The following is a 19341-nucleotide window of genomic DNA, read 5'->3' on the forward strand; positions in this document are numbered from 1 at the left end:
TTGGAGTACCTCAAGGCTCTGTCCTGGGTCCTCTACTCTTCTCTATTTACACTTCTTCACTGGGTAAACTTGTCAACAGCTATGGCTTCAGCTATCACCTCTATGCTGATGATACCCAGATCTACCTTTCCACCCCTGCACTCTCTCCTTCTGTCAACTCTCACATCAGCGACTGCTTATCTGGCATTTCTTCCTGGATGGCCTCTCACCACCTAAAAATAAATATGTCCAAGACCGAACTACTTCTAATTCCCCCCTCTAGCTCCACTCCCATCTCTAATTTCTCTATCACTGTTGGTGGCACCACTATCTCCCCATCACCCCAAGTCCGCTGCCTCGGAGTCACGCTTGACTCAAATCTGTCGTTCATTCCCCACATCCAACTGCTCTCTTCATCCTGCCGCAACTCCTACGCAATATCTCCAAAATTCGCCCGTTTCTGAGTGCTGAAACTACCAAACAGCTCATCCACTCCCTGGTAATTTCCCGACTTGACTACTGTAACAACTTACTAACTGGCCTCCCTCTCTCCCGCCTCTCTCCCCTCCAATCCGTCCTAAATGCATCCGCCAGACTAATCCACCTCTCTCGACGCTCTGTTTCTGCTGCGCCTCTCTGTGAGTCCCTTCACTGGCTCCCCATTCACAACAGAGTTAAATTCAAAATTCTCACCCTGACCTACAAAGCCCTCACCAATGCTGCCCCACCCTACCTGTCCTCACTCATCAACAAATATACTCCTGCCCGTCCCCTAAGATCCAACAACGACCTGCTTCTTGCATCCTCTACCATCACCTCCTCTCATTCTAGACTACAGGACTTCTCTTGTGCGGCACCAACCCTCTGGAACGCACTTCCTCGAGATGTCAGACTTGCCCCTAACCTCTCCTCCTTTAAACGTTCCCTAAAGACCTTTCTGTTCAGGGAAGCTTATCACCCGACTTATTAACAAACTAACCAATTAACTAACAGTTGCCCTCTATCTCCTCACTAATATCATTCTCACCTCTGCAGTTCCCACCTCCTGTTTCCAATCCTCCTACCCATCTAGATTGTAAGTTCCCACGGGAACAGGGCCCTCAACTCCCACTGTATTTGTCTGTAAAATTTTGTGTCTTATCGTATTGTTTCTCCACTGTACTGTTATCCTTGTACCCATGGGCAGCGCTGCGGAATCTGTTGGCGCTTTATAAATAAAGAATAATAATAATAATAATACTAGGCCATGTTGGCGCCTCTGTGTCTCCTTTTTTCTAGAATCTAGACTGACCATCCTTCTGACAGAGTGCTGCCCTCCATTGGATGTTGGATTATAAGGACTTTGTATTGTATTTTATTTTATGCTGTTTACATACCCTTGTTGAGCTCTTGTTGGTAGCTCACACCAATGTGATAGGTGTTTTATATATTGCTTTTGGGTTTTATTTATTTTAAGATTTATTTGGAAGAAGCGCCCCCTATGGGAATAGTGTTTTTTGCATGTCCCATTTTCTTTTGTCACGAGTAATCTAGACTATAGAGTGCTAAATACATGTGCACTCTCCTGAGCCATTATGAACCTATCTAAGGCTATTCTTCAATAAAGGGTACCAAAAGAACAAAGCAAACTTGAGACTTTGGGGCCCATTTATCAAAGGGCTTGCGGACCTGATCCGACACTGCGGATCAGGTCCGCAAGACCTCGCTAAATGCGGAGAGCAATACGCTCTCCACATTTAACATTGCACCAGCAGCTCACAAGAGCTGCTGGTGCAACGCCGCCCCCTGCTGACTCGCGGCCAATCGGCCGCCAGCAGGGAGCTGTCAATCAACCCGATCGTATTCGATCGGGTTGATTTCCGGCGGTTCCTGTCCGCCTGCTCAGAGCAGGCGGACAAGGTTATGAAGCAGCGGTCTTTAGACCGCTGCTTCATAACTTGTGTTTCTGGCGAGTCTGAAGACTCGCCAGAAACACGGCCCTTCAAGTTCCATACGGAGCTTGATAAATGGGCCTGCAGAAGTAAATTTTTTTTTTATTTTGTTTGCATGTACTGTCTGAATCATGAAAGTTACATTTTGACTTCCCTGTCCCTTTACTCGTGAACATAAAATGTCTGCTCATAAAGAATAAATGCAGACTCAGACTTTTGTCTGTAATCTTGAGGTCTGTTAGTGTCTGATTAACCTGCAATTCAGATGTAGATGAAAAACTATTAAGCACAACAGGGTGCAGATAATCTCACATATCATATAATTACAATGATAATTTGTAATGTTCCTGACACTCAATATAAAACACGATTTATAGTTTCTTTGTCAGACAGTGGGGCTCCCCAAGTCTTGATGTCCCACCTGGGAGTACATTAATGTGGATGGCATTGATTTATTGCCAGGGCTTTAGAGAGGGTAAGAGCGCTGAGAGAGCTGTAATATTATAGGGGATGAGGGACTCGTTCAGAGACAAATACAATAGAATCACTGAGCTGCATACTGGAGATCTCTGGAGTTTAGAAATAACATGTACAGTGTAGCAAAAATGTGTCATTAAAGGGATATGAAACCCACATTTTTTTTCTTTCATGATTCAGATAGAGCATGCAAGTTTAAGCAACTTTCTAATTTACTCCTATTATCCATTTTTCTTTGTTCTCTAGCTATCTTTAATTGAAAAAAGGAATGTAAGCTTAAGAGCTGGCCCATTTTTGGTTCAGCACCTCGGTAGCGCTTGCTGATTGGTTGCTACATTTAGCCACCAATCAGCAAGCACTACCCAGGATGCTGAACCCTAAATATAGTATTTATATCAGTCAATAAATAAAATAAATGCTTTTAAATAATTGAATACTGTTATTTGTAAGCATATTTATAGCATATTTCACAAGGTTTTATTGGAAGTCTATGGATGTAACACTTAATAAGCCTTGTTGAATCCCTATTCCTGCTTTCCTTTTCTGTGGCCACAGCATGTCGCAAGGTCAAATACATTTATTTTGCTGCTGCCTATAAGGACAAATGTGAATGAGCTTGAGGTCTGATATAAGCGATCACTGTGTAGGATATTGCACGGTGAAATACATTTCACCATTCTTAATTAGATTTGACTGACAAACACATTTTGTTTGGGGTGAGAATTCTGTTTTTCCTGATCTATATTTATTATGTAACAGGTGTGATGAAACATTTACTGCTATAATAATGAAAACGATCAGGATCAGCTATTTGAAATGTGGCCACTTTAGTAAACATAAATAAATACACAAAACTGAAAACATTTGCAAATCTTATTCTGCTTTTGACGGTTTCAGTGCTCTGTTATAATAACAAGTCAGTAAAATAATTGTGTTGATGCAGAATGTATCTGTAAAAGATTTAAATAATCTTGAACCTCTTGCAGGGTCATCTCAAGTTATTGTGCGGCCTGGGTCCAAGAATGAAATGAGGATCCTCGTAGTAGCATCACTGATTAGCAAATCAACCAACTTCGCTGGCTGCTGTTTTACTAAGTCTGCCTACCTGCAACCAATGCTTATGCACACTTGTTCAATAAGTGGGAAGGTAGTTAGGGAAGAGATGCACTTGTCCTGCCTTGAATGTCGCCCCTGACCAGTTCTTTGTCTTTGTGAATGATGATTTTATGCTGCTGGGAGCCTACAACTTCCCCCACAGAGACACAGGACAGGAGTGGTCTGGGTCTGACAGTGACTGGATCAATCACGCTGCCCCTTGTCAAGTGCTTAGTCCGATGGCTGAGTCGGGCCTGACCTCTTGCCTGCCATAAGATTAAAATGATCTTTAACCCCTTGCAAGGTTAAAGGGTAGCAATGTCTTGGCAAGTTAGGGGTTTAACAGCTTTCTTATCGTCAGGGAGTGCTCCTTCTGTATCTGTTGTTCCCCAAGAGTCATATTTAGTAAATGTTTAGTCGCTCATTGCAATCCGGCAAGCTGAATTACTTTCCCCGTGTGCTGAATATGCACTCGTGACTCTAACCTTCATGCCCGTAGTTTGGAATACACAGCAGGTGCCGTGACTATTTCTGGAAATGATCACTGCAATTCCTCTGACATTTCCCTAGAACAAGCTCTGTTTTAAATTACTTGTAGTAACACTTTACTGATCCAAATAAATTTATTTATTCTATAAATAAGTTCTCACTCTCTGGGTGGAGAATTCAGAGCATTTTTAGACCTTGCAGAGTTTAATAAATGAGAATTTAGTTCCGGTGATTAGGTTATAATTCACTTTCATTGTTTTGTAGATAAATACGCTGGCATTATATACCAGAGAATGTCTATTACATGTGTTAGAACATTTATTATTGCACACAAAAGTAATTGACCTCATCAAATAGGTTAAACAAACCGCTCACAAACCACATTGTATTGCCACACCTGACCATGATAGGGCATTATAGCTTCTGATTGGCTGTAGTGCTCTGTAATATGGGCTGCACAAAGGCTAAGTAAGGGCAAAGGGTATTAATTTTATTAAACAAAATACATTAATAAAAAAAAAATCTTGGATATTAAAGGTAAGTATTGAAGATAATGTATATTTGTTTTTCAAAGGACAGGTACTGTGTCACTTTAGGAGAAGACTTCCCATATCGTACACAAAAACATGACATCATATAACTAATCAGGTGATATGTAATAGCCATGACCCATGTAATGTATTCATGTTTAATTCAATATATGGACATCAAATTAGTAGCCTCTAACTATTACCAACAAGATTACAATAGTATTGCTTTTAGACCTGCAAGGGTGTACTGGAGCTGCAACCCTTCTGGGAAAGTTTTCAGCAAGACTTTGGAGTGTATGTGGGAATATTTGCCCATTCAGCCAAAACAGCGTTTGTGAGGTCAGGCACTGATGTTAAACTAAAAGTTATGGCTCGCAATCAGCATTCCAATTCATCCCAAAGGTGTTCAATGGGTTGAGGACATTTTGTGCACAGGAGCACAGTTAATGCTGAACAAAATGATTCCCAAAACTGTTGCCAAATCTTTGGAAGCAGCCAATTTTCTAAATGTCTTTGTATCCGATAGCATTAAGATGACCCTTTACTGGAGTTAAGGGGCTTATCCCAAACCCTGACAAACAGCCCCAGACAATTAGGCACTATGCATTCTGGTAGGAAACATTCTTTTGGCATCTGCCACATCTAGATTCTTCCACCATATTGAAGCTTGATTCATTACCCCAGAGAACATGTTCCCTCTGCTTCAGACTCCAGCCAATGCTTGCTATTACACATGTTTATGTGAGGCTTGTGAACAGCTGCTCAGCCATGGAAACACATTTCATGAAGATTCCAGTACACAGTTCTTGTGCTGCTGTTGCTTCCAGAGGCAGTTTGGATCTTTGTAGTGAGTGAGGGAACAGAGGATAGGCAATTTTTATGTGATACTAGTTTCAGCACTTGGCCCCTCTCTGTGAGTTTGCGTGGTCTGCCACTTCGTAGCTGGGCTGTTGTTGCTCCTAGACACTTCCACTTCACAATAATAGCACTTACAGTTGACTGGGGCAAATCTAGTAGGGCAGAAATTTCACAAACTGACAAAGATGACATCCTATGAAAGTGCCACAGTTAAAGTCACTGAGCTCTTCACTAAAACCCATTGCACTGTCAATGTTTGTCTACGGAGATTTCATGGCTGTGTTATTATTTATTATTATTATTGTTTATTTATAAAGCGGCAACATTTTATGCAGCGCTATACAAAGGTACATTACAATCATAAGATTACAATACAATAAAAAATTTACAATGAGAGATAATGTAGGACTATACAATGTAAATTACTACACTTGCATTGACAAACGTAAAAAAAAGAGAGAAGTGCTCTGCACAGTACAATCAGTTGTAGATGCACTTTTATACAAAGTGAGCTACAGTTACAGAGCCTCTCAAGCCTACAATCTATGTTCTAGATTGTATGCACCTGTTAGCAGTGGGTGTGGTTAAAACAAAAAACAGTTTAATTCAATAATCAATAGGGTTGTCCACATACTTTTATATATATATATATATAGGATTTTTACAGCTGAAAAATACATTCCTATTTATAACAGAAGAGTTTTTTTTTATATATCTACTCATTTTAACTCCAGATATGACTCTAACACAGCTATCTGGCAGCTAGATGGTTAATCCTTATAATAAATTGCTTCTCATATGTTTAATTATTCTTGACCATCCTTGCAAAGCAGTTAATATAATCTTTATACATAGAGTGTAAACTTGGTGCAATCCATCACTGAAGTTCTTATTTTGTGTGATAACAAAACATTAATAATATTACTGTAGGTCATTGATAGTAAGTGGGAAATGGCTTTTGAGTCTAGGCACTTTCAGAATGATGAATTAACTTAGCACAAAGACGACAAGTGAATGATACAGTGTAAACCAGACCTGCTGATAGCAAAGGTTTCTGGCTACAGGACATATTTAAAAAATGATTTGCCATAAGCAAGAGATATATGACTTGTTCAATGGACTGTAGTGCTACAAAAAGTTGTTAGTTTGAAACAGAAACCCTAATTCCATTTTCTCACTGAAATTCTCATAATATATTCCAATTTGATATATATCTGGCAGTCTGATCCAGTAATGTTGATGGAATTAATTAATCCTGCAAGATATATGTAATCTGATCCATCCACCATGTTGGAATTTTGGTAGTATGATCCAACTCAATCTATGTGAATACTTGTTTTCTAATATTAATCTTGTGTATCCCATTAGAAATCCAAGAATCAAAGCAATCCATATTGTAAGAAATCTGGTAATCTGATCCTAAATTTTGTAAGAGCTAATAAATACTATCCATCCAATCCATTAAAACCTTGCAGTCCAAATACATCCATCTTATCTGATCTCAAGTGATCGTTTATTCTATCTTGTTCAAACTCTATCTGATTCATTCATACTGCCTAAAATTTGGCAATTGGATGCATCCATCTTGTTTGAAAGTCTGGTAATCTGATCTATCCTTTTTTTAAAACCATTGAATTATTCTTATTTTTATATTTTATATCTATTGTTGCATTTGTTTTGGTAACTTCTAAATAATGATTTCAGTCTTGCTGGTGGAGGTCTTCTAATAAAATCCTATAATAGGATCCTAACATTTTGTGAAAATCATTGAAATTTGATGCATGCATTGTGTAGAAATGATGGTATTATGATCCATGTAGTTTGTTAACATTATGGTTATCTCATCCATTTGTGTAGTTAAAATTATGGTAAACTGAACCATGTATTTTGGTAAAATCACGGTAATCTGATCCATGTATTTAGGTAAAAATATGGTACTTTGATCTTCCCGTTTATTACAGTCATGGTTATCTGATGTAACTTGATATTCATTTTTTCTAGTTCATTTGTATATAATGGTACAGTATAAATCTTTTTCTCTTGCAAGCTTTAGAACATTGCTGGATACTTTGTTGAGTATAAATGCATATTTGCCATATCTGACAATTGTGCTTGATAATGTCATGTTCTGTCTCAGGATATCATGTGAGAGCCTCATTGTCTGGAACAGTTGCTTTAAAGGAAGATTAGTAGAAGCCATACTGATTGAAAATGAAAACAAATTTATTTAAACAACAGAATACTTTGTTTAAGCAAATACTTGCAGAATATTTAAATATGCTACTCAGGTATGTTAAGACCACATACAGCAGGAGTGAAAATAAACAAACAAAGTAAGCAGAGATGCAGATTCAAAAAGGAAAGTCTTTCTCCTACTAATTGCTGAGTGCAGGATTTGCACAAGGCAGGATACAAACTTGCAAACTGGTAACAGGTTTAAAGGTAAAGTCTCTCTCCTTGTAATTGCTGAGTGCAGGAATTGCACAATGCAGGAAACAACTTGCAAACTGGTAACAGGTTTAAAGGTAAAGTCTCTCTCCTTGTAATTGCTGAGTGCAGGAATTGCACAATGCAGGAAACAACTTGCAAACTGGTAACAGGTTTAAAGGTAAAGTCTCTCCTTGTAATTGCTGAGTGCAGGAATTGCACAATGCAGGAAACAACTTGCAAACTGGTAACAGGTTTAAAGGTAAAGTCTCTCTCCTTGTAATTGCTGAAGGCAGGAAACAAACTTGCAAACTGGTAACAGGTTTAAAGGTAAAGGCTTTGCCCTGGTAATACCTTGTAAACAGGTGCAAAGGAAATCTTTCTCCTGGCAATGGCCAAGTGCAGGAATTGCATAAAGCAGGAAACAAACTTGTAGATTGGTAACAGGTTTAAAGGTAAAGGCTTTCTCCTGGTAATACCTTGTAAACAGGTGCAAAGGTGAAGTCTTTCTCCTGGCAATAGCTGAGTGCAGGAATTTGCATAAAGCAGGAAACAAACTTGAAGATTGGTAACAGGTTTAAAGGTAAAGGCTTTCTCCTGGTAATACCTTGTAAACAGGTGCAAAGGAAATCTTTCTCCAAAGAAGTACAGGAAACAGGTTCTGACTTGACAAAACAGATCCAATGTGAAGACAAAAATGCAGACTAAAAGCCATCCTTAAATAGGGAGGTTTTGCACAGGGTTGGTTCTGATTAATTCCAGAATTGAGAACACCTGTGTGTTGCACAGGTGTAATAACAAGTAAGGCAAAAAGTTATTTATCAGATCTTTTAAGATCCATGCTATTGCTAGAACTGGCTGTGGCTCAACATGTAAGCAAACAGAAATAGCAACCACAGAGTCACAGGTTCAAATCCCCACACAGCCCTTCTTAGCAGAATGCCTCCCAGACCTTTTCTTTTTCTTTTTCGTCTGGAGGCTTGGTTCATGACAGATGCCCCCTCCAAAGAGCGCACTCTGGGCGCTCAAAGCCTGTTCAAACATCTGAAGGTGGGATTTACGAACAAGTGTTCCATTTGAAGCCCTAATACAATCAGATGGAATGGATTCTTTGCTTGGAACAGCTGCCTGAGATTGGGGACCCTTAGAAGATATCCCTGTAGGCATAACAAGAGCTGAAAAACCAAGACAGTTTTGATTTAGAGGTTCCTGATTATACCCAGCAGCTTGCAATGGACTGGCTGATGGGCAGGGTACCTCCGGGTAGGAAAAGACCTCTCCTTCAGAGTCAAGGAATTTGTTATCTGGGTCATATCTGCCTGATGGGTAGAGTACCTCCGGGTAAGGTATGACCTCTCCTTCAGAGTCCAGGAATTCATTTTCTGTGTCATTTATATCCAATTCAACCATCTCATTCAATTCTTTCTCAGTCAATGAGTAGCTGGGTGAAGGTGGTGCAGGGAGGTGTGGAACTTTAGATTTGTCAGGGTCTGATTCAGCTGGAAGATTTGTCACTTTTATGTCTGATGAGTGACTTTTGTTAGATGGATCTCCAACCAAGGCAGAAACAAGGTAATGTGCAGGATTTCCAGGAGGTGTTTTTGCAGAGTTCCCCAATGTGGTAGATGCAGAAACAGAGGCAGTGGCATGGGTAGTGGATGTTGTTGAAGTTGTACTGCCAACAACCATCTGTTTCAAATCAGGTACCATTTCTTGAAGCGTGTTAGAAACGGTTGCTTGTAGAATAGATGTATTCTCAGTAGCTGGATCCTCTCCAGGGGTATCTATAAGTTTGCTAGTGGAAGAATAATTTGTTCCCTTAACATCAGAGTCCATTTTAAACTTGGCTGTATCTCGACTTGATCCTCTAGGGGGTCTTACTGGACACCCTGTGATGCGGTGACCAGTTCCCCCACAATAGAAACAGAGGTTAAGCTGTCTTCGCCGAGTCTTTTCCTCTTCTGTTAAGGGTTCTTTAAAACCTTTCCTTGTTTGGGAGGTAACTTCAGACAAGGTTTTGGTTGGGAGAGATAACATTTCCACCAGCTCCATGAAGTTAATCAGTATGTCCTTAATAAACTTTAACACTGATTCCAATACAGCAATAATCCCAGAGGGCTCTCTTTTAAGGTCTTCACATTCTGTCATGTTCTGTCTCAGGATATCATGTGAGAGCCTCATTGTCTGGAACAGTTGCTTTAAAGGAAGATTAGTAGAAGCCATACTGATTGAAAATGAAAACAAATTTATTTAAACAACAGAATACTTTGTTTAAGCAAATACTTGCAGAATATTTAAATATGCTACTCAGGTATGTTAAGACCACATACAGCAGGAGTGAAAATAAACAAACAAAGTAAGCAGAGATGCAGATTCAAAAAGGAAAGTCTTTCTCCTACTAATTGCTGAGTGCAGGATTTGCACAAGGCAGGATACAAACTTGCAAACTGGTAACAGGTTTAAAGGTAAAGTCTCTCTCCTTGTAATTGCTGAGTGCAGGAATTGCACAATGCAGGAAACAACTTGCAAACTGGTAACAGGTTTAAAGGTAAAGTCTCTCTCCTTGTAATTGCTGAGTGCAGGAATTGCACAATGCAGGAAACAACTTGCAAACTGGTAACAGGTTTAAAGGTAAAGTCTCTCCTTGTAATTGCTGAGTGCAGGAATTGCACAATGCAGGAAACAACTTGCAAACTGGTAACAGGTTTAAAGGTAAAGTCTCTCTCCTTGTAATTGCTGAAGGCAGGAAACAAACTTGCAAACTGGTAACAGGTTTAAAGGTAAAGGCTTTGCCCTGGTAATACCTTGTAAACAGGTGCAAAGGAAATCTTTCTCCTGGCAATGGCCAAGTGCAGGAATTGCATAAAGCAGGAAACAAACTTGTAGATTGGTAACAGGTTTAAAGGTAAAGGCTTTCTCCTGGTAATACCTTGTAAACAGGTGCAAAGGTGAAGTCTTTCTCCTGGCAATAGCTGAGTGCAGGAATTTGCATAAAGCAGGAAACAAACTTGAAGATTGGTAACAGGTTTAAAGGTAAAGGCTTTCTCCTGGTAATACCTTGTAAACAGGTGCAAAGGAAATCTTTCTCCAAAGAAGTACAGGAAACAGGTTCTGACTTGACAAAACAGATCCAATGTGAAGACAAAAATGCAGACTAAAAGCCATCCTTAAATAGGGAGGTTTTGCACAGGGTTGGTTCTGATTAATTCCAGAATTGAGAACACCTGTGTGTTGCACAGGTGTAATAACAAGTAAGGCAAAAAGTTATTTATCAGATCTTTTAAGATCCATGCTATTGCTAGAACTGGCTGTGGCTCAACATGTAAGCAAACAGAAATAGCAACCACAGAGTCACAGGTTCAAATCCCCACACAGCCCTTCTTAGCAGAATGCCTCCCAGACCTTTTCTTTTTCTTTTTCGTCTGGAGGCTTGGTTCATGACAGATAAAGATGCCTCTGAGGTTTGAAAGATCTCTCAGAATTAAATTAAGTCTTAATAAAAGTTTCATCACTCCTTTATCTTACTGCCCTTGATCTGAAGCAAAACTATTAAAAACAATCTTAAACGGACAGTCTACTCCACGATTTGTATTATTTAAAAAGATAGATAATCCCTTTATTTCCCATTCCCCAGTTTTGCATAACCAACACTGTTATATTAATACACTTTTTACCTCTGTGATTAGCTTGTATTTAAGCCTCAGCAGACTTGCTACTTACTGTATGTAATTATATAGTTTAGCCAAAAAGTAACAAAACGTCAGTATTAATGTTGATGAATTAAAGGGACTGTGAATACATAGTTAAGAAATTGTTTAATTAAGTATTTAAAAAAACATTAAACAACATTCAAATACAGAGGAAGGGGCGTGGCTTTGAAATGCATCCTGGTTACTGTTTAGCCAGACAGACAAGTTTTGAGTTTTTAATATAAATTTAACTTCTTATTTTTTTGTATTTAAATGTTTTTTTGTGGGGTTTCTTTATCAAGCACAATTTTTTAACTATTTATTCTCTGTTTATTTCATTCATAAATTAATTATTTTACTTTTATTTTCTTAGAATTATCTTGTCTTTTTTTATAATGTTTTTTGATAACTAAATTTCTCTGTTTTTTCTTAAAAATCCTTATTATTGGACTTTGCACCCTTCAGATATTTTAATTTGGATTTCATTAAATTTGTGGAACTGTATTCTGAGATATAACTTTGAGTGGATTGGTAACCAGCTACAGCTAAGCACCCCAGTGCATTTTGGGATTTACTGTAAGTGTGTGCTTAATTTGGAGCAGCTGAGTTGTTGTGGATGAAGGAGACAGACTAAGGGGACCTAATTGAGGTTTCTCTGGCAGTTAAAGAACAATTGTCTAAACAGGATGCAAACTAAGTGTCATCAAGCCACTTTGTTGTCATAGTGATGGGTCAAAGTAGAGTTCAAATGTAAACCTTATTTGCATGTACCAGGGAATAAAGCACAAGAAGTACAACATAGACTGTTTATTTATCTATAGTAAAACAATGTTGGACTATACTTTCATTATTTTATTTGTTATTATTTTTTATTCTCAAAAATGAAAAAGCATACTGAAGGCTAATCCTGCTACATTTCTTCCCCCCTATTGGCATTAGCTCTTAACACCTGAGTATTCTTGTTAGCTGCAGATTCAAACCCTGAGTGGCTCCTCCAAATAATTGGTGGGCGGAGTTTGGATATATATGGTATTCTCTAGCAAGACAACAGGAATGTCTCACAAGGTGTTTACTGTCCCTTCAAATAATAGAAATGTGGGAGCCTTGTGGTGCCTTGGTACCAGCACCAACCAGCTGCTAGTTCCCAGTAATGCATTACTGCTCCTGAGCTTACCTAGATATGCTTTTCAACTAAGGATACAAAGAGAATGAAGCAATTTAGATTATAGAAGCAAATTGGACAGATGTTTAAAATACCATGTTCTGTCTGAATCATGAAAGAAAAATATTGGGTATTATGTCCCTTTTATGACCTACCCAAATTCCCTTGAAAATTATGGTTACATTTCCTACAAATTGGACTTAATGGTGCAAAATCTCTAATTGTTCGCCTTTGGAAATCTAAACACATCCCGTATAAACAACCACAAATAGACAGAACATCTGAACTATTAATGCTAGAGGAATATGGTCTCCTAGAGAGAAACAAACTTAATTATTTCTTAGATGTAAAATTCTTTTGGGATCAATCTCTTCATAACCCATAGTCACCATGAACATTGCTACTACATTCTTACCTCTGAGCACTGCCTCTTCTGCACTTTTATAACCTTACGGCAGTAGAACTTTTCCAATGCATTTCCCAACCTCTGCCTCCCCACTCTTCCTGCACTCTTCCCTACATATTATCTTCCCCCTCCCTTCATATATCCAGAAGAATGAACCATTAATGGCATTGTGACTTTGTTTCATGAATGGTCATATTGTAATTATCTTTATTGGACTTACCAAATTAATGTCAAGGTCATTATTTATTAACAAATTAGTATTTTGAATACATTACTCCATTGTTCATTTTCCTTGGAATTCAATAATAAAAAAAGAGCTTTTTTTAAAAATCATATTCCACATCAAACCATTGATATAGCAAATAAAAGGAAATAACCATTTGTAAGGTATAGTTTGCTTTTTTTTGCAGTTGAATGGGTCCCTTTAAACCCCACTTCTAAGAAATATTAACGGATTTTCAGATAAATAGCAAATAGGTTGTAACATAAAAGTTAAAATCACAGCTTGTGACACCAAAAGGTGACCAGCGCACTGAAGGGCAACACAGCCCGCGCTTGTTCATCCGCTGCTCCGCCTTGCCTGCAGTTGCCTGGGTAAAACTTAGTTCGATGTCCAATTAAACTTTAACGTGCTTTGAACTAAAAAGATTCAATTTCCTTGCAGTGGGGGAAATGTAAAGGTTTCTGCTGAGTAAATATTAGGTCTGTTGCTAACAAGGCCCTTTTGACCTTGAGAATGTGTAAAAGACCAATATTGTGTGTAAGAATTGTTACTTTTATCTCATGTCCCCAGTGAAGTTGGTTTAAAAAAGACCATACTAGGGCTGCATGAAATAGTATTTGATGCTAATATTCAGCTAAAAATGGTTCTATGTAGCCTGTGATATATCAATTTTAGGGACTATAGGCATTTTATCTGCTGGAGAAACTTCAACATTTCTTGAGAGGTATATTGGCAGATATTTATTAGACTCTTTTCCCCAGAAAGTGGACTTTTTAATGACAATTTAACCTATATTGCATTACATTTTTTTTTATTATTTATAAACCTTATGCAGTGTGATCTGTACTGTGTGTAATAATAGAGACCTCATGTTTACATGAATAAAAAATTGTCCAAAAAAAAACTTTATAAATTAAGGATTAATAACTTTAATATAAATATAGTTTAGAGGCAAGAGAGTAGCGGATATATGATGTAAACAGAGCAGCATATGAAATGATTTAATAAAGTTCTAATGGAAAACTGTAGAACAAGAATTTATTAACATTTGTTAAAGGGGCATAGAGTGAGATAAGATACACATATATTTATATAAATACACATATATACACATATATATATATATATATATATATATATATATATACTGTATATATATATATATATATATATATATATATATATATATATATACACACACACACACAGATATACGTATGTATATATACATTATAGCCCTTTCCAGTCAAATACCTTGTCATATATTATATACCTTTGAAACCTACATAAAGACAAACTACTAAGGGCCAGCTTACAAGGGAATTGCTATTTAGTGCTTTCATTCAATCATAAACTTCGCTAGAAGTAGTCTTTTTGGGCATGTCGGGTTGTGCACGTATTACAAAGTGAAAATAAAAAGTTTGCACGAGCGATACCCGACGTTCACTAACCAAAGAATCGCATTAACGTATCCTCCCGTTGATATCGCTAACCCTAAAAGAGATCAGTTCTTCTACAACAAGATCATGTCAGATGAATCTAATTGATTTATTTTAGACTAGGGGGAAACTGTAGATTTGACTGAGTAAAGCATCTGACACTCACCCAACAAACTAATTCATAAGCTGCATTGCCGCTTTGACTAAAGCTTTCTGGTATCTGGGGAGGGGGTAACCCCTAAATACTAAGATGTTCACTCCCACTAGAGCCAACAAAAATCATGATGTAAATGATGTAGTGTTCCCAGCATCGAGGTGGTCTGTATGTTTAATTTATACCTTATTATTGTCTTTCTGTTAGACCATAATACATTTCATATTTTTTCTCTTTTGCAAGTTCTCATGAGCTTTTTCAGGGTAAAAACAAGCTTTTTAGGTGTTGTGAAAAGAAATTGCAACTGCTCACTGGGTTTTCCCCAGCCACATTTCTCTTTTGTTTAACAGGATTCCAAAACCGTTAGAGATAAAGGAAAATAAAATCTTGCAAGTATGAAAGTATAGCGGTTGTATAAGAACGGGAAATAGTTTGCTAACTTAAAATCTGTTTTTATATTGCAAAAAAAGAAAAAAGATCAGATTGTTAACAGGTGAGTAAACCCTTTGGGCAAGTTTAAAAGTCGCGCGTTATGAGTTTTCCGCGCGATATGGTCTTTTTTTCACAATCAATGTCTATTGTGCAGCTATTACAAGTCTTGAAAAATCGCGATTCACCTTTTACACAACAATCCTTTCTGCGCTCAAAGAGATGTAGTTAACAGTATTGCGCAACATAAACATTTCACGAAACACTTCAAAAATACATTGCAAAGTACAGTTACACTCATATTAACACTGTATAATAAAATTATTTAAAAAATATTGCACACAAGTTATAAGGGCCCAAAGATACAAGCTCTCGGGTGTTAGAAAAAGAAAGCCAACACAGGGATTTTACATTGACATACAAACACATACACAAAGAAACAGATTTATATGTATAGAGATATGTTTAACTATGGAGATAATAAAAAGATTTCACATTACAATCTTATGCACATTAAACACTATTTCAGAGGGATTTTATTTTTCAAAGAGATATTCACATATATAGATCTTGAGATATATATACATATTTATATACATATCTCGCTATAAATAGATATATCAGTCCAAAAATCATCACATATATAATGAAATATTTATTTATAAATAAATAGAACATATTCCGTTACGAAAACATTTTTGCAATATGAAATATTTGCATTTTTATGTACACTTTTTGAGCAGAATATGTCATGCGCTTTGCGCATCAGATTAGGGTTTTAGTGTTTTGTTTTTTTCTATTTGTCTTCTCCATTGACTTCTATGAGGAATACGTGAACGCGCATGCGATTTGGTTGTTTGGATTACGCAGCTTAAAGAGTGCGCAAAATAAGTTATTTTGCAACTTGTAATAGCTGCGCAACCCCAAATGCGAAAAAGCCATAACGCGCACTGTGTTTTCACAACTGATTTGCCGCACGACTTGTAATCTTGCTCTTTGGGTTTGTAATATAAAAAGCTTAATTATTGTGCAGTTAAACAGCTCTGCAAATAACAAATCTTACCACATATCTGCGGTTTGAGTAGTGAGCCCAAGTCCAGAATGACTTCTCTAAATAAGGAAAGGTGGACTTTGACTAAATAAGGAAAGGTGGACTTTGACTTGAAAAACAAGATGTTAATCTGTTCTAATAAAGTTCAGACTTTGCTGAAATATTAAACTATTAGAAGACTATAGAAAGGTATATAAAAAGGTGTTTACTGTCCTTTTAAGAAATAAGCGCTCAACAGATAAAGTTCTGGTGATAGAGAATGCAAAAGAAAGTCTTGCGGGGAACGTATAAATAAATCTTGTTACAAAGACTAAGATTATAGGCAGGGGCGTATTTAGATTTTGTGTCGCCCTAGGCACCGGCCTCGTTGTGCCTTAATACCCCCCTGATTATAGGGCAACATTTACCATTCTTGCAAGAGAACAGGTTGGCAAATAGTGAACCTGTCTGTCTGCAATCACGTTTCACAGGGAAATTTAACATTTCACAACAGGTTTCTTGTGCAATGTTACCCCCTGCTCGGGTGCAACTCATTGTGTCACCCTGAATGAGCATTGGGGTGATTGAACTCTTAGGACACATATTCAGTAAAGAACTGAAAAAGAGTAAATTATTTGCTCTCCATATATTATATTTTAATGAGGTATGGAGTGCTTATAATGTACTATTCTTTATGTTCTTTACTGAATATGTGTCCTAAATGAACCCATCTCACAGCACCAACCCTATCAGATATATTGTAATACTAATTATATAATATAATTGAGGAAATTGTCCTTTATTAAAGTAATGCCATTGTTTTAATTGTGTTGAGGTGATTGAACTCACCACCTCTGAGGTGATGGAGAGAAAACAACACATGCAAACGGGCTCTGCATAGTCTTAAAGGGACAGTCTACACCAACATTTTTATTGTTTAAAAATATATATTATGCCTTGATTACCCATTCCTTAGTTTTACACAACCAACACAGTTATATAAATAGACAAACTGCCCCCTTATTTCAGTTCTTTTGACAGACTTGCATTTTAGCCAATCAGAGCTGGCTCGCCTGAACTCCACGTGCGTGAGCACAGTGTTATTTATATGACACACAAAGACTAACACCCTCTAGTGGTGAAACACTGTCAAAATGCCCTGAGAGAAGAGGCGTCCTTCAAGGGCTTAGAAATTAGCATATGAACCTCCTAGGTTTAGCTTTCAACTAAGAATACCAAGAGAACAAAGCAAAATTGGTGATAAAAGTAAATTGGAAAATTGTTTAAAATTATATTCTCTATCTGAATCATGAAAGTTTATGTTGGACTTGACTGTCCCTTTAAGAGCTGAGAAGGCAGCTTAATACATTTACCCCTATGATGGTTATTTAGTAAAGCATCATCATATTCCATAGACAGAGCATATATCCATCTGAGGTAAACAATTAATTACACTTTTACAAAGTTCAAGAGCAGAATCTAGACTTTGCAATCCAAAATGAAACACAAAAAATGGACCCTGGAGTCTGAAGGTTTTGGAAAAAGGTATCACAAGCAGTAGTCATTTCTACAATTATGTATATCAAATAAAGTGATAATAAAGTTCTCCTTTAGTAAAAAGAAAAAGTTATTTATTTTCTTGCAAAATGAACACTTATAAATTCATCTCAGTGTAGCCACTGGCTGTAGAGAGGTAAGGCAGCCACCTTTATAAAAGTCCTACTGTCACCCGAATTTTGCAGCAAACATCCTCTACTGAGCATGGGCATGGAAATGACTGGAGCTATTGCATGTGTCTCCTAGCAACCACTTAACCCCTTTGCTACCAGGAATTATAGAGTAAAACTTAAGTAAAAATACTGGAGAATTTTTAGCATTTTGGTATATTAGATGCCACATTTTCCCCACCAAATGCAATCATATAAAAAAATCTTTACATTTATCACAAACTTTGGGTTTCTCGCTTAAATTTACATACCACTTGTGCAATCATGACATAAATGATTGTAAAAGCTTTCCTGGGACCCCTTTGTTTGGAAATAGCAGACATGCATGGATTTACAATTGTTTTTAGTAATTAGAAGGCTGCAAATGCAGCTGCGCACAAATGCTTCTGACATTTTCGGCATTGAAGGGGTTAATTAGTTAACTGGTAAGGGTGAACGTATCAAGTGAGTAAACAGTTTAGGCAGTTAAGAAAATACTGTTAATATTTGAAATGTGTTCTTTTTATAGCACTGCGGAAAATACACAAGTTTAATCCCTTTAAAGGGATATGAAACCCAAACATTTTCTTTTGTGATTCCGGCAGAGCATAACATTTTACAAATGTTTCCAATTTACTTCTATTTTCAAATTTGCTTCATTCCCATGATATTCTGTGTTGTAGAGATACCTAGGTAGCCATCTGGAGCCCTGCATGGCAGGAAATAGTGCTGCCATCTAGTGCTCTTGCAAATGTATAACGTTCTTATAAAACTGCTGCCATATACTTCTCCAAAAATGGGCCAGCTCCTGGGGTAATGTCCCTGCTTTTCAACAAAAGACACCAAGAGAACAAATAACAATTATAATAGAAGTAAATTAGAAAGTGGCTTAAAATCACAAGCTCTATCTGAATCACGAAAGAACAATTTTGGGTTTCGTATCCCTTTAAATGCACTAAAACAATGTTGCATCAACTATTTATTTGTATTAATGTCATTATTTATTTCATTTCATTATAGATAGCACTATACAAATGGCCATATCACAGAAAAGCCAGTTATTTATAATAAAAATGCCATCATTTCTTCTATTCCTAGTACTGAAACAAACAATAGGCAGTAGGCTCTGTACTGTTTACCAATTAAGAACACACAAACAAATAACAAAGACACTTTCTCGCTTCTTGGATAAAAAAAAAATGTTTGCTATCTTGACAAGCAAATCCTAGAGGACAGTTGCAGAAATTAAAAAGAAAGTCTGTGTTCAGTTTAGTATCCAGAATACTGTTGATTTTATTGGATTTGTGTACAGAAATG

General features: G+C 37.2%; 1 protein-coding gene across 1 annotated transcript in view; it reads left to right on the forward strand.

Annotated features, from left to right (window-relative positions):
• The window catches only part of PLXNA4 (plexin A4), a 1088215-nt gene that overhangs the window by 617580 nt on the left and 451294 nt on the right, over positions 1-19341 (forward strand). The gene's annotated exons all lie outside the window — the stretch shown is intronic.

The sequence above is a fragment of the Bombina bombina genome, chromosome 6 (assembly GCF_027579735.1).
Source record: "Bombina bombina isolate aBomBom1 chromosome 6, aBomBom1.pri, whole genome shotgun sequence".
NCBI classification, from domain to species: Eukaryota; Metazoa; Chordata; class Amphibia; order Anura; family Bombinatoridae; genus Bombina; species Bombina bombina.